Source organism: Leuresthes tenuis, unplaced genomic scaffold (genome assembly GCF_036924035.1).
Source record: "Leuresthes tenuis unplaced genomic scaffold, fLeuTen1.0.hap1 SCAF_1, whole genome shotgun sequence".
Taxonomy (NCBI): domain Eukaryota; kingdom Metazoa; phylum Chordata; class Actinopteri; order Atheriniformes; family Atherinopsidae; genus Leuresthes; species Leuresthes tenuis.
The window spans coordinates 3,930,994-3,946,839 of NW_027325355.1; the positions used below are offsets into that span (position 1 = coordinate 3,930,994).

At 41.3% G+C, this 15,846-nt stretch overlaps 3 non-coding genes and 1 pseudogene across 3 annotated transcripts; all 4 read right to left on the reverse strand.

The window, feature by feature from the left end:
* Nucleotides 1-159: 159 nt before the first annotated feature.
* On the reverse strand, nt 160-278 carry LOC140290869 (5S ribosomal RNA). Its single transcript, XR_011912399.1, has one exon. It is a non-coding gene; the product is annotated as a 5S ribosomal RNA (ribosomal RNA).
* Nucleotides 279-547: 269 nt separating this feature from the next.
* On the reverse strand, nt 548-666 carry LOC140295189 (5S ribosomal RNA; annotated as a pseudogene).
* A 269-nt stretch (nt 667-935) lies between these two features.
* LOC140297237 (5S ribosomal RNA) lies at nt 936-1,054 on the reverse strand. Its single transcript, XR_011913042.1, has one exon. It is a non-coding gene; the product is annotated as a 5S ribosomal RNA (ribosomal RNA).
* A 1,918-nt stretch (nt 1,055-2,972) lies between these two features.
* Nucleotides 2,973-3,044, reverse strand: trnaq-uug (transfer RNA glutamine (anticodon UUG)). The gene has a single exon. It is a non-coding gene; the product is annotated as a tRNA-Gln (tRNA).
* Between the last annotated feature and the right edge of the window lie 12,802 nt (nt 3,045-15,846).

Consider the following 15,846-nt stretch of genomic DNA (forward strand, 5'->3'; position numbering starts at 1 on the left):
CCTGATGTGATTATTACCTGCAGTTGAAACTGAGACTCTCAGATCACTTCGTGTCTGCCAACAAAGCAGCAGCAGCTGAAGATGACCAACTTCCTCATGTGTCACAGGGTGATCAGACGTTGCAACAAAAGACATGCAGGTGGTAGAGAGAAGAGAAAAAGCTTACTGCACCTGGTATTCCCAAGCGGTCTCCCATCCAAGTACTAACCAGGCCCAACCCTGCTTGGCTTCCGAGATCAGACGAGGTCGGGCATGTTCAGGGTGGTGTGGCCGTAAGCAACAATATCTGTGACAAATGTGCATTATATAGGTACTGGAATCATACGGTTCCTCTATGTAACCAGATAATTGCCGAGAAAGGCTGATATGTAATGGGCACATCTTCTTCCCTGTCGTGATTATTCTCTCCAGCGGAAACTGAGACTCTCAGATCACTTCGTGTCTGCCAACAAAGCAGCAGCAGCTGAAGATGACCAACTTCCTCATGTGTCACAGGGTGATCAGACGTTGCAACAAAAGACATGCAGGTGGTAGAGAGAAGAGAAAAAGCTTACAGCACCTGGTATTCCCAAGCGGTCTCCCATTCAAGCTCTAACCAGGCCCAATCCTGCTTGGCTTCCGGGATCAGACGAGGTCAGGCATGTTCAGGGTGGTGTGGCCGTAAGCAACAATATCTGTGAACAATGTGCATTATATAAGTACTGGAATCATACGGTTACTCTATGTAACCAGATAATTGCCGAGAAAGGCTAACTTGTAGTGGGCACATCTTCATCCCTGATGTGATTATTACCTGCAGTTGAAACTGAGACTCTCAGATCACTTCGTTTCTGCCAACAAAGCAGCAGCAGCTGAAAATGACCAACTTCCTCATGTGTCACAGGGTGATCAGACGTTGCAACAAAAGACATGCAGGTGGTAGAGAGAAGAGAGAAAGCTTACAGCACCTGGTATTCCCAAGCAGTCTCCCATCCAAGTACTAACCAGGCCCAACCCTGCTTGGCTTCCGAGATCAGACGAGGTCAGGCATGTTCAGGGTGGTGTGGCCGTAAGCAACAATGTCTGTGAACAATGTGCATTATATAGGTACTGGAATCATACAATTCTTCTGTGTAACTAGATAATTGCCGAGAAAGGCTGATATGTAGTGGGCACATCTTCATCCCTGATGTGATTATTACCTGCAGTTGAAACTGAGACTCTAAGATCACTTAGTGTCTGTCGACCTCTTCTGTTCCCTGTGTGTAGTTTTGTGTTCAGCGTCACACAGAGAGACCGAGGCTGCTTAGTTAGATGAAATCATCACAAATTGCTCATTTTTAAACAGTTACATTATATTTTAGAAGTCAGAACACAGTGATAGATGTTGTTTCAGCATCTATAAAAAGCTGATTTGTGACTGATTCTCTCGCTTACGGCCATACCACCCTGAACACGCCCGATCTCGTCAGATCTAGGAAGCTAAGCAGGGTCGGGCCTGGTTAGTACTTGGATGGTAGAAAAAGTGCACGTGCCGCCACTTTAAACTGTCAAACAGGCAACTTTATATCTAACAGCAAACGCTGAGAGCTGCTCTGCAGAATAAATACTTTTACTGGTGGAAGTGTTAGTAGATGTTGCTGATGACACTATGATTCTTTTACCTGAGTGAGGTTTTAGATGCAGAGGCCCAAAAAATACTGAGGTCATGAGTCAGAACTTCTAGTCGGGTTCCGGGCTCCCCTGGAAATTTATTTAATTCCATTATTTAAATCTGGCCATTTTCAGAGTCTTAAAGGAACAAAAACAACATCATAATGACTTTTAGGTTTATTTGTTTAGTTTGTTATCAGAGAACATCAGCCTCATCCTAAATGATTTGCAAATGAGTTACAATGTAAAACTGGAGAATGAATTTCATCAAGTCATGGATTAGGAATAAAAAGGAATGTACTGTCCCGGGACAGAGGGATAATATATACAAATTAAACTTTGATTCATGTTTCCTTGCTATCTGAGTAGGACGCTGGGCTGCAATACAAATATCTCCACATTAAAATGCATTTTTTCTCACAGTCATCTACCACCTAAACTGCTCTCCACCTACATGTTTAGCTTGATGTGACTGGTGAGACTGACTGACTCACTAACGGCAACAACATCAAAGTCCGACTTGTGTGGTAGTTACCATAGCGACAGTGCATGTTGTCGATGACGCGCAGCACGTCTGCCCAAACTGAGCCACTGTTTTATTAAACAGCGCTACTCTTGGCTCTTCAAATATAAAATCACCACAATTTCAGCAACAAAAAAAAAATTAAAAATACAGAGGACACGACCTCGATGTCCTCTATGGTAGTTACTGCCTTGCTCCTATGATTAGATGGAGAGGACAGCCGATTTTCCTTTGCCTGCCTTTTGTGTTGAAGGACTGAGTCACACAGTTTTATCAACCACATATTTTATTTTTTGGACGTTTTTGAAAGAGTATCCATACCAAGGAGTAAAATTGTACAATCCTCTTTTTCCTAAATCAGTACCAACTTGTGCGCACCGCATGGAGTTGGCGCTCAGATCCCGGCCGGCAGAAATTGCTGCTCCTTGATTGGATGATTGGTTGGCCCATGGGTGGGCACCGGGTTAATTGTGCAGGCTTTTGAGTAGTTCTCCTTGTTGCTGATTGTTACCATGGGATTGTTTTTCCTGTTTCCTTCTCCTTTGGCTTCTGTGTCCAAATTCCAAATGGAGAGCATGGAAAAATATATGCATTGCAAATGAATATGCAAGAAGAAACCAAATAGATTCAATTAGTGACACCCAGAGGTGAGAAGGCAAATAGCACAGAAACTCTCAGCTGAATGTTCCACTTTTTCAACATTAACCAATTTAAGCCCTCTCTTTGGAATTGGTCAATCACTCTGGTGTGACTGGATAACTGACTAACCTCATCCACTCATCTTCTTTCCAGAACACAAACATGACAGCACACCTGAAGGTTCCACCGAGATTTGAACTCGGATCACTGGATTCAAAGTCCAGAGTGCTGACCTTTACACCATGGAACCCCTTCCACAGGCAAACTATGCTCTTAGTCATGCAAATGCTTGACAACATAAAGGTTAAATTTTTCAGCGGTGCTCTTACAGCTTGTATTCTTAATATGGGCACGACAGTTAAGCAACACATTCTGTATCTTCGCTGGTCAAAGGTTAGAATCCGCCTGTCACGCGGAGGAATGGAGTTCGATTCCTTGACAGGGAGGGTGCCATTTTCGCTGAGCAGCTGGTGGTTCACCAAAGTCCGTTTCACACCTCAGCATTGGAGAATCTCTTGAAAACGTCCAAAAAATGACTTTACGACAGAGATTATCTGCTGGAAATGCATTCTCACAGAGCTCCAGAGTGGTGCCTGGGGACAGCTCATAGGACGCAGGGCGGGATCCGCTTTTGTACGATGCAGAACATTTGCTGTTTTCTTTCCAGCATGTCAAGAATAGCAGATGAGGCTCCCTCCTATCCATAATTATGAATATGTTGATGTTGCCATCAGAAACGTGCAGTCATACATCTACACACAAGAATGAAATAAAGACCTTCCGCGTGTGAGGCGAACGTGATAATCGCTACACTACGGAAACTGTTGCCGTGCCTACTGTTGAGAATTCCAACAGACAAATAATAGATAGATTTATCCATTATCATTTTTTAGTTGATGTTAATCATCAAAAAGTCCATTTTAATCATTCTTTTGGAAAGTAGTGTTTCTACCATGTTTGAGAGAAAATGGCCTGGGTGTGCAGGCTTTTGAGTAGTCAAACCCCAGCTGGTCGAGGCGGGTGGCCACCCTTCCTGAGTCTGGTCCTGCCAGAGGTTTCTTCCTGTTAAAAGGGAGTCGTTCCTTTCCACAGTCGCTCAGGCTCGCTCAGGACGGGAGATTGGACTGAAGACAAGTTTAGAGAGAGAGAGAGAAAGAGAAAAACAATAACAATAAAAAAAGATCTGTCAGTCTATCAGACCATTCCACAGCTGTACTTTCTTACCGCCCGTAACCAAGCGAGAGGAAGAATGCGCGCTCATTACTGCACCCGTCCCGCTCATAGACGTCACTTTTTTCTTGACGCATTTGGCGCGACCCAGATTCCAACGACACTGGAGCGGGACTGCGGAGCGGGGGTCTGACTCTGAGGTAAGTGCAACTTCTTTTTTGGGCAATAGTCCCATGCAGAGAGTAAGCCATCAAGTTGGATAATGGAGCAGTGGGCTATGTTGTTGATCTCATCAAACCAAGTCGAACTTTCTGCCCTCCATGGTGCTGATTTCCTGCTATTTCTCCCCATTTATCTCATCCCTCTACCCAGTGCTGTCAGCTCCTTTTGATCCAGACCCACTGACTGATTTCCTAACTTATGACATGAGGTTACCGTGGCTTGTGTGTCACCAACTCAGCAGTTTTCGAGAGTTTCCGAGTCGGGAATTAAAACACAGGGACTGTACCGTATTTTCACGACCATAAGGCGCACATAAAAGTTTTAGATTTTCTTCAAAATGTGCAGCGCGCCTTATAGTGCAGTGCGCCCTGTCAGACAGTGTCTCACTCCTGCGCAGGAGTGTTGTTGTAAGGCGGACATAGTAGAGAACGTTGATTGTACCGGTATATAAAAGTACAGGGGTGTGTGTTTAAACTGAAGGCCATCAACTACGCGGAGGAACATGGGAATCGAGCAGCCGCGAGAGAATTTAAGATCAACGGATCGATGGTTCGCAAGTGGAGGAAGCTGGAAAACGAGCTCCGACAGGTGAAGAAGACGCAGCTGAGTTTCCGTGGAAATAAGGAGAGGTGGCCCAAGTTGGAGGAAAGACTCGAGCAGTGGATCATCGAGCAAAGAACGAGTGGGAGAAGCGTTTTGACGGTCACCATTAGACTTAAAGCGGCAACGCTAGCAGAAGAAATGAAAATCGAACATTTCCAAGGAGGTCCGTCTTGGTGCTTTCGTTTCATGAAACGGTGCCATTTTTCCATCCGGACCAGGACTACAGTAGCGCAGAAACTTCCAGCGGATTATAATGAAAAGCTGGCCAGCTTCCGCTCCTACTGCTTTAAACATATCACCGATAAACACATCCAGCCCAGCCACATCACTAATATGAATGATGGATATTTACTTTCGACATCACGGTGAGTCACACTGTGGAGAAGACTGGGACCAGCGTGGTAGCGATACGCACAACGGGGTACGAGAAGTCTTCTTTTACTGTTGTGCTAGGCTGCCATGCTAATGGACAGAAACTGCCGCCTATGGTGATTTTTAAGAGAAAGACTTTGCCTAAAGAGAAGTTTCCAGCTGGAGTTATCAGTAAGGCAAATGAAAAGGGCTGGATGGATGAGGAAATGATGAAAGAGTGGCTGCGGGAGGTGTATGTAAGAAGACCAGGTGGTTTTTTCCACGCATCGCCATCGCTGTTGATCTGTGACTCTATGCGTGCCCATCTCACAGCCGATGTGAAAACACAAGTTAAGCAAACGAACTCTGAGCTTGCTATCATTCCGGGAGGCCTGACAAAGGAACTCCAACCGCTGGACATTGGTGTGAATCGGCCGTTCAAAGTCAGACTGCGAGCGGCGTGGGAGCAATGGATGACTGATGGAGACCATAGTTTCACTAAGGGTGGAAGGCAACGCCGAGCAAGTTACGCCACAGGTTGTGAGTGTATTGTAGATGCTTGGGCTAACGTGTCTGCTAGCACTGTTGTTCGAGCTTTCGCAAAAGCCGGCATCATTTCCGAGGAGCCACACGGCTTTTACAGTGAAGACAGTGAACCTGGCATGTTTGATGGAGATTTAGCACAGCTGTTCAATGCAGAAACAGAAGATGAAGACTTCGATGGGTTTGAGTTATGACGCACACTTGCTTGTTCAACCGTGTTTTAAATAAAGCACAAACAAACTCAGTTTTGCTCCCGATCTATTTTTAAATACAAAAACTTGTATGCTTGTGTGGATTGTATATAAAACTCACGCCCTATAATTAGGTGCGCCTTATGTGTGTTAAAAACACAGTAACGGCACACCACTGAGACTGCGCCTTTTAGTACGGTGCGCCGTATGGTCGTGAAAAAACGGTATATTTCTACGGGCTCCACCCACGCTGTGAAATGGCTTCTCCACGGCCAGCGGCGTCGGTCGCTTTCCACCGGGTGCACCGGCTTTTTAATGTATATTCTCCCCTCCTGATTTAAATAAACACTTTTTTGATGTAACTCCAACTTTAAATAACTTAATTATTCAATTCAAGATCAAGGCAAAACTTGTGCAATATAAATAATCAACATCTCTCTAAAATATTTTTTCTAGGACAAGAACCAATCTGAAGTTGTGACTCTCCTGGCAAGTGAGTGTGATGAATGGGGACAAATCTACCCCCTGCTGAGCCACTTGGCAGCAGTTGCGCTGGTCAACCCAGTTTCCAGGGTAAACTGTGAGAGAGACTTCTCCACAATGAATCGAGTAAGGCAAAATGCCATGACCAGAGTTTCTGAGTGGTGTGCCTAATATTTAATCCATTTACAGGGAACTGGATACATAAACAGACAAGGGTACAAAATGTGTGTTCCAAAGGCACCTCCTGCTTTCATTCCTTTTGATTAATTGCAGTTATCTTCATTTTTAGGTGAAATCAGACCTCCCTAATAAACTTCAGCAACTGAGTTAGTTTTTGGTATTGTTTTATTCTGAATTAAATTTAAAATACTTCTGATATGCCTTTGTAAGTTCTTATTTATCAACGTATGTTCATATACAGCAATTTATATCCATGGTCTCAAAATGCACTTAAGTGTGATCCATCAGGCTTAAAAACGTACACACACATTAAAACCCCCGAGGGTCAGAGACTCTCCCACCACAGTCTCCTAAAATCCTGGGAAACACTTGATCAAACAACTGCAGAGTAGTGCAATCAAACAACACTGACTCAGTGGCGCAATAAGAGGCTGAAGAGGCAGGACAGTAGCATTCTGCTGCAAGGGGTCAACCTGCCTGACTCCCCAGAGTACAGCTGGACAGGCAGTGGATAAGCAGAAGTCAGCAGCTCAGAGGCAGGTGTTCAGTCAGCCACCACCTCCAGCTCCTGTACTTTTAAGCCCCTTCATTGTGCCAGTTGTGTTTGTCATCTCAACTGGAAACAAACAGATTGTGCCGTCTGGTCCCCTGCCCTCACCTCCGCCAACCCGGAGAGCGTAAGTGCACCCGCACAGTGGAAAAAAACTAATGCCGTCAGTGCCACCTGCCGCGCATAAAAGAAAATGGTTATGGGCAGTATTATGGGAATATATACTGTCCCAAAAATAACAGAATGTCTCTGGAAGAATGGATGCAGGAGATGAGGAGAAAGAGGGAGGAAGAAAAAAAATGGTTTCAGATCATTCTTTACATGTCAATATGCATGTAAATAGTTTTAAAAGAAAAAAATGTCTTAATTTACTGTTCTAATTAGTTTCTTTTGTTAATTTATTGTATTTATTTTGTTTTGTTTTAGTTATCTTTTTATTCTATTTTATATTGTTTCTTGTTCTAAATGACTTAATAAAGAAAGAAATTAATAACTTTAAACATTTTCCATTTTTTGTTTATTTATTGTATGTATTTTATTTTGGTATTTATCATTTCTTTATTCATTCTATTTTATTATTGTACTCTTGTTGCTCTTGTTGTAATGTTTCCTAAATTTAATTATTTTCTATATTTGTTCATTTATTGCTTTTACTTTATTTATGTTATATATCTTTTTTTTTCTATTTTGAATTTAATTTATTCCTGTTTTTATTGCTTCAGGTTTAATTTCACACGTGTTTCTGAGTGTTTGTGTGTGTGTGAAATTAGTAATACATTTGTTACATTTCAGTGAGTGTCTTCAGTTTTTTTTCAACTCATTCATAGAAGACGACTACAATGTTGCAGTACTCAATTCAGAAATTTAAAAATTACATTTGATAACACTTGGTAAAAGTTTGTCTCATGTCCAATGATGGAATCGAACCGGCAACCTTTGGATCGAGAGCCTCCTGCACTATTCTACAGCAGAGAGTCAAGTTAGCTTAGATTTCTCAAATGAATACACCAGACTGTGTGCTTTTACTTGAAATGGACAGCAGAAACACAAATAACTACAAGTTCCTTCCATTTTTTTCCCCACTCATTTTCTCAAAACGTCTTCTTTTCCTTCATTTTTCTCCTTCACCCTTTTCCCTCTTCTTCCGCCTCAAATACAGACTACTGCTCCCCTGCTTCAGCTCAGTCGGCAGAGCATCAGACGTCTAATTTGAGGATCCACAAGTCCCTGTTCAGGTGTATAAATTTAATCTGCCACTTAACCTGTGCTTCCCTCTATGCCTGCACTCCATTTCTACACTGTCACCTCTGACAGAGCCTGGCTAATGGTGTTCCTTCTATGTAGCTTATTGTTAGCTTTGCTGTTAGCTGCATCGTTATATCCTCATTTGTAAGTTGCTTTGGATAAAAGCTAAATGCATAAACATAAAGTGATAAAGCCGGCTGTCGACAGTTGAACACATTTTAAAAACATACGTGAACAACTAATTCGCACAATAGTCTCATCTTTCAACTCCACTTTCCTCTGGTTCAGCTTGTATATGAACAGTTCTGCAGTTAAAAGCTAAAATCCCAAAGCAGAGTGGAGCTTCTGTGTTACCTGAGGACGGACTGATCTCCGCAGTGAATTCATCTCTTCCCAGGATGCTGTTTCCACTGGAGCTTTTCCCTGCTCCAGTCTCCCCAACAATTAATATCTGTTGTTAACAAAAAAAAACAAGTAACAAAATCAAGATTGAACCAATGTAAACTGATGTGAAAAACTGTTCCATGTAACTGTTTCTACCTTAAGCTCTCAGAATTTATATTTTTCTTTGAACAAGTTTATCAGGGGAGAGCGCGAACGCAGTCCCCCACTACCACAAATTAAGCAGTTGACACTGACGGTGCTAACAGTCTATAAGCTAACTACACCAGAGGTTACAGAGGCTGGTATTCTACATATATGTACAGAGGAAGCAGGTTTGTTAAAAAAAAGAGTGAAATAATGTAACATTTAACATTTTAAAAACATACTTCTTATTTCCCATAATGCAGTGCTGTTTATGTGCACAACAGGCTAACTCCGCGGTTCTCAAAGTGTGGGGCGCGCCCTACTGGTGGGGAATAGAGACGTGACAGGTGGGGCGCGCCAAACGGGAGGAAATATTTCCCTTTTATGCCTATCTTTATAATTTTTTTTACAATAACCTTTTTGAAAGATACATTCACCAGATTAAATGTTGGCGAAGTTCAAACGAAAGGAACTCAACATTTGCCGAAAGCTTGACTGGACTCTTGTGCATAGTTACGGTTGCTAACGTAGGATTGGACAGAAGCCGTTTGTGGGAGGGAAACTTTCGCGCCGATGGGTAGCAGACGAGCGGAGGCAATAACAACATGGATTAATTTGTGACACGGACCACAAAAGTTGTCGAACCAGCGCCAGCAGAGAGACACAAACCAGACGGGCCTCATCAACCAAAAAGCCAACCAAAAAGGAAATATGATGAAGGGTATCTTGCTCTTGGATTCACGGCAACGGCGGTGGGGGCAGAGGAGAGACCCATGTGTGTTCTGTGTCTTAAACCGCTAGCAGCAGACAGCATGAGACCAAACAAATTAAGAAGACACCTAGAGACCACACACCCCAGTCACGTCAATAAGCCCATTGATTTCTTTCAAAGAAAACTGGCAGAATACCGTCAACAGGAGAATCGCATGATAAAAGCTGCATCAGTAAACGGTAAAGCACAGATGGCTTCATATAGAGTTGCATACAGAATTGCACAATGCAAAAAACCACACACAATTGCTGAGCAGCTCATTCTCCCCGCTGCTTTAGACATGGTGTCAGTTATGCTTGACGAGACAAGCGCAGCTAAATTAAAAGCTGTCCCACTGTCAAACGACACAATTGCGAGACGTATAGGGGACATTTCAAGTGATCTTGAGGAACAACTCATAGAAAAATTAAAAGAAAGTCGTTTTGCATTACAAGTGGACGAAGCTACTGACAGCAATAAAGACTGCCTGTTCATCTCGTACGTGCGCTTTGTGAATTGCGAGTCACTGTGCGAGGAGTTGCTCTTTTGCAAATACATAAAAAAAATAGAGCCACAGCTGATGAGCTGTTTAAGATCATGGACAGTTACCTCAAAGAACACCATCTTAAATGGGAAAACTGTGTGGGCTTTTGCTCTGATGGCGCACAGACCATGGCAGGGTCAAGAAACGGGCTGCAGGCGCTAATAAAGAGGCTTGCGCCAGATGCGCACTGGACGCACTGTGTTATTCACAGGGAAGCGCTCGCGTCAAGACAGCTCAGCCCTGAACTAAATGAGGTTTTGACAGAAGTTGTGAGCGTGGTGAATTTTATCAAAATCCGACCCCTGAAAGCGCGACTGTTCTCCGCACTTTGTGAGGAAATGGGAGCTGATCACACATCTGTGCTGTTTCACAGTGAAGCAAGGTGGCTCTCCCGGGGTAAAGTGCTGTCGCGTGTCTTTGAGCTCAGGGCAGAGAATCGGATGTTCTTGGAGGAGGAGCACATGTATGAGGCTGCAAGCAAGTTCTGTGATGAACAATTTCTGCTTAAACTGGCCTACCTCAGCGATGTGTTTGGCAAGCTGAATGAATTAAATCTTCAGCTTCAAGGCAAAGACAAGCACCTAACTCACCTGGCAGACAAGGTCACAGCATTCTCCCGAAAGCTCGAGGTATGGGGCAGGCGCCTCGATCAGCCAAACATAGATGTCTTTGAGAACCTGAGTGAAGTTGCTGAAACCACTGATTCTGGAGCCACCACAGTGATCCCATGTATTAAGCAGCACATCTCTTCCCTGAGAGGATTGTTTCAAAAATACTTCCCAAACAACAGTGCTCAGTATGCCTGGGTTATGGATCCATTCAATGCAGCAGGTTGGTATTTTGACATTTTATTTATGATGTTTGCTACCAACTAACTGGAATGGATTGTTGGCAAACAGATTTGTGTTTATTATGCAATGACAAGTAAGCTCATTTATTTATATTCTGCCTGCAGCACCTGCTGATTTTAGCTCTGCTGAGGAGGACCAGTTTATTGAGATGACATCTGACTCCACCCTGAGACTGAGGTTTAAGGCTCAGACTGAGTGAATTCTGGTTTGGAGTGGAGAGGGAGTATCCACTCATCGGGCAGAGAGCTGCGTGCATTCTGCTTCCCTTTGCAACATCATATCTCTGTGAGATGGGCTTTTCAGCTGTTGCTTCACTGAAGACAAAATACAGATCTCAGCTGAACATTGAGCATGACTTGAGAGTGGCGGTATCAAGCCTGCAACCCCGCTTTGAAAAGATGTGCAATGCAAAACAGGCTCACTGCAGCCACTAATGCAGGGATAACAATCATATGTTCACCTGTTCACCAAATGTATTTCTCTTCTTTTTTTTAACAGATTGCAAAGTGGCACTTTTATTTTCTCTATTTTTTAACTTGATGCAACTTATGACACAGCTGCACTTTTTTTCTTTATTTTTGAACTTGCGGTTATTTGATGTTGTTAGAATTTAGATACAACAGGATGTTACTTGATGTTACTTTAATAAATTGAAACATTTTAAGCTTGTAGCTTTGCTGTGTTCACTTGCTCACCTGTCTTGTCAATCTTGTCTTGATGTTATTGAGTTAGAATTTAGATACAGCATGATGTTACTTGAAAATGTTAAGCTTGGCGTATTTCACTGGCATTGTGTTGGGACGATGGGGCCAGGTGGGGCTTGAAAAGTCCCGCTTGTCCAAAGTGGGGAATGAACGAAAAAGTTTGAGAACCACTGGGCTAACTGAAGGAAATCCCTTATTTCATCCATCTGTCCCCCTGCAGCCACCAACGGTCCAACATGGAGTTCAAGTGAACCAAATCTCACTTAAACAGCTTCCGGAAACTGTTTAATACACACCTGACATCCAGAAAAAAGAATAAAAACACACAGATCACAGGTTCTTTTCTGCTAACAGAGTTAGCGCTTCCTCTTTCTTTGTTTGTGGCGCCATGAAACTGACTCAGTATGGAGCGTGATAATGTTCACACTGCCACCTATTGTTCTGGGGTGGGAACTGCACTGGGTGACTTATGGGATTTTTGGTTTTATTTGCTGAAAAGTACACGACACACTTAAGAACCACTACAAGGTGTTCCTAATAACCTTTAAAGTGAATGTTTATCTTCATATATGTAAAGAATCAATAAATAAGTCATTTATCTGTTTGTCAGGCTGGAATTCAAAGTAAACAAGAAACTTGTGCTACAAATAGATAAATAAATCAGCTCAGTCCATTTCTAGTGGAGAACAGAAATACCTGCAGGATTCAACCGTGTAACAAACATCTGAGCCATAACAGTTATAACTCTGCACAGAAATCACAGCTAAGTGCTGCACCTTCTAAACTGTTTACTGCCTGTATGTTTATATATTCAGCATGGAGAGAGACTGCAGGGACATAAAGGGACGTTACAAAGTCAGAATCTAATTTTTAATGGGCTGCACTGCTGTCTGACTCCAGAAACATGAAATTATGGGATTTGACTGCTACATCTATGTGTACAGTTATATTTATCTTTACATTACACATCATTACATAATAACCTGCTTGTGATTTTTTTGTCTCACTCACATTTGTGTCCTTGTCAGCTGCTCCTTGTTCTCTTGGTTACTCACTGGAGAAGCTGCAGTAAAGTCAGCTGTAACATCTGCCGGTAAAAGAGCAGGAAAAGAAGATGTTCAAAAAATCATGTTGGTATTGTAAATAGGTTGCCTAATATATTTGGGAAACACAGGTATATGTGAGCAGGAAAAGTAACAGAAAAGCAAACAGATGTAAGGTGGGCTGGCACACAGCTGGATACAACATCATGACATCACTAATATTCTAAATGCTAATCACAGACTTTACTAAAAGCTTCAGCACTTTTCCATTGGGAACAGTTATAATTAACAGTTGACAAACTTAGCTTCCAAATATCAACCAAATGGCAGTTTGCCGGTTTGTAGAGTAAACTTTGTTGTTTGTTAACACTGGTAACCTCTTTCGCCCACAACTACGTTACCAGCCAGCTAATAGGAGGCTCAAACAGACTTGATGCCGAGTGAAAGCTGGGGCTTAAAACCATGTTTTACTTATAATCTGTGAACTGATTAGACATGAAAATGATCAAGTGAAAGTCACTGAGCTGTTTGTTAGGTTGTAAAACAACTTATAGAGCTCTATCGGACCCTGGTGGAGAACAGAGGTAACTGCAGGATTCAACCAATAGACAATGAGCCATAAAACAGGGTCCTAAAATAAACACTAAATACACAATGTTGTGATTAAGTCATAGCTAAGTGTAGCTAAAGTATTTACAAATCATTAACTGAAGGGTACTCAATTCTAGTTCAGACAAATATATATTTTTTATATTAGGTCTATAAAAAGTGAAATTGCCCCTTCTCTCAACAACCGAGCTGGATGTGAAATTCAGCGTAGTACAATATTTAATAATTTAGTAAAAATAAAAGATAACAGACGTAAGACTCCACCAACGTCACCACTCACGACAACTGTTACATAAATTAAGACATGCGCAGTTAGCCAATAAAGTCAGAAAGAGTTTAACGTTAGCATGCTAGCTTGCTAACTGGGCGATACACAATCGTCCTGCTGCATTAAACACAAAAAATATATCTTGGCAATTGTTATGCGAGTTGTACGATTGATAGTATTTCTAGATACCGAGAAGATGGATTCAAGTAGTAAAAAAATAACTCACGAAAGGAGTTTTCCATGCCAGTTGTTAATTCTTTGCTCCCGTGTCAAACCACAGCAATCTCATAGCAATTAAACCTGCGTTTGACCGCGCATGCTCAATTTTCTTAACCTTTGACCCAATATTTAGTCAAAGGAAAAACATACAATCTTAAACTTTTGACAAGTTCACATTGCCTGTAGTCGTTGGCATTTATTAAAACTAGCTTATGATATTTCAGAGTTTAATTTGAAGAAAACAATTACATGGTAACTTAATTAGCTTATTATGTCCACCTGCTGACCGAAGGGTTAATTAGGGTTTTATCTTAAACAAATCTTAGGCATCAGGTTCTGCGACACATAACAGTATTTTGTCTATGACAAGAAATAAATTGAAATTTAGAAAAGTCAACAAGTTAACTGAAAATACAATAAATAATATCCCCTTATTCTAATCATATAAATCTAAAGAAAGTAGGATGTTGTGTGCAACATCGATAAAAGCAATGCATTCTCTTTTCCCTCAGACACTTAAAACCCATATTAAATTAAAATAATACAAGAACAAAATATGTGTCTGGTTAAGGGTCCAGCAGGTCAGTTCTGGATCATTTCTTTGACTGATTTCAAGAGGATATATAGATGAAAATGTTTGTGTCTGCATTACAAATATCAGGTATGAACTAAACAATCGTGGCTACAAGTATTCATGACAACAAAATTGAAAAATGAGTAGAAAACAAAAAATAGATAAATCCAGGCATTATCAAGAAAGTATTTACCTCTTCTTTTGGCAGATGAATTTCACTTGAAAAAAGGAGAGTTTGTGATCCTATGTAAAATACCACAAAACAAGTCCAGTTTTAAATAAAACTGATTTTAATCAAGATAACATCATGACAACATGTGCATTTTTAACACATTAACCAATCGCCAAACATCATTCTTTGATAGATATCACAAAAAAAAACCAATCAAAATAAACTATAGAAATCACCTTAAATACACCAATTACAGAGTGTTGATCACATTCATTGAAACTAAAACAGGTTAAAGGCATTTATCATTAATAGTTCTGCTTTATATTAGGGCCTCTTTTCACTTATATTTCACTATTTGGACAATCTGTAATGAATGAACACCTAAAACAGAACACAAGACATTATAAAGATAAATCAACGTTGGTGGGCATTGTTTGCTTAATTTAAGTGGCAATAAAACAAAACACTTCATCAGAAAATCAGTGTCAAAAATATATTTTGGAAAGACCTCAAGACATACATGTTTGAGGAAGCTGCGTAAACTGTGATAATGTCACAAGTTCAGTCGCAGCAGTGGTACTTACAGCTTTTGTTCCACAAAAGGAGCAGTATTCTTTTGTATTTTAGCTTTAGACTGCCAACTTTTTTTGCTCAGTTTTCCTCTGAGCCACAAAGATCAGCTTTCACTGTGTCCAATAACTGTAGCTTCTAAAGTGGATTTCATAGCACTGCTGCATGTCTGACAGTTATCACATAATTTGGGTGGAAAAACAAACAAATCACAACCCTCTGAATCTGCTTTCAGTCCGACTTGAACAGTCTCTCACAGTTTCAGACACAAAATGTGTCTTTTAGTCTGAATCTCAGCTGAAATCTACAACAACTGTAAAGTGACTTCTATCATTTCACCACCTGGTGTGATAAACTTACAAAAACACCTCAAGAGCAACACCTGGGATCTTTTTGGGAGAAAAGGGGATTCTCTTCATGCTAACAGAGCTGGTAATAAATCATTTATGGATCCTACAGAGTGAAACAAAAATAAATGTGATTTCTGACCCTTGACATTTTGTCCTTTTATGAGAAAAATATTCCAGATTTTAATCCCATGGAGGGAGCCGATGAAGTAAAGATTGATGTGCATAAAAACATTAAAAACCTCTCTTGTAAGTTCTCGGTTCAAGTTTTATTTTGCTTCAGCTGCATGTTTTTCTTTATTGAATCTTTAAGCACTCATAGATCAATTTGATC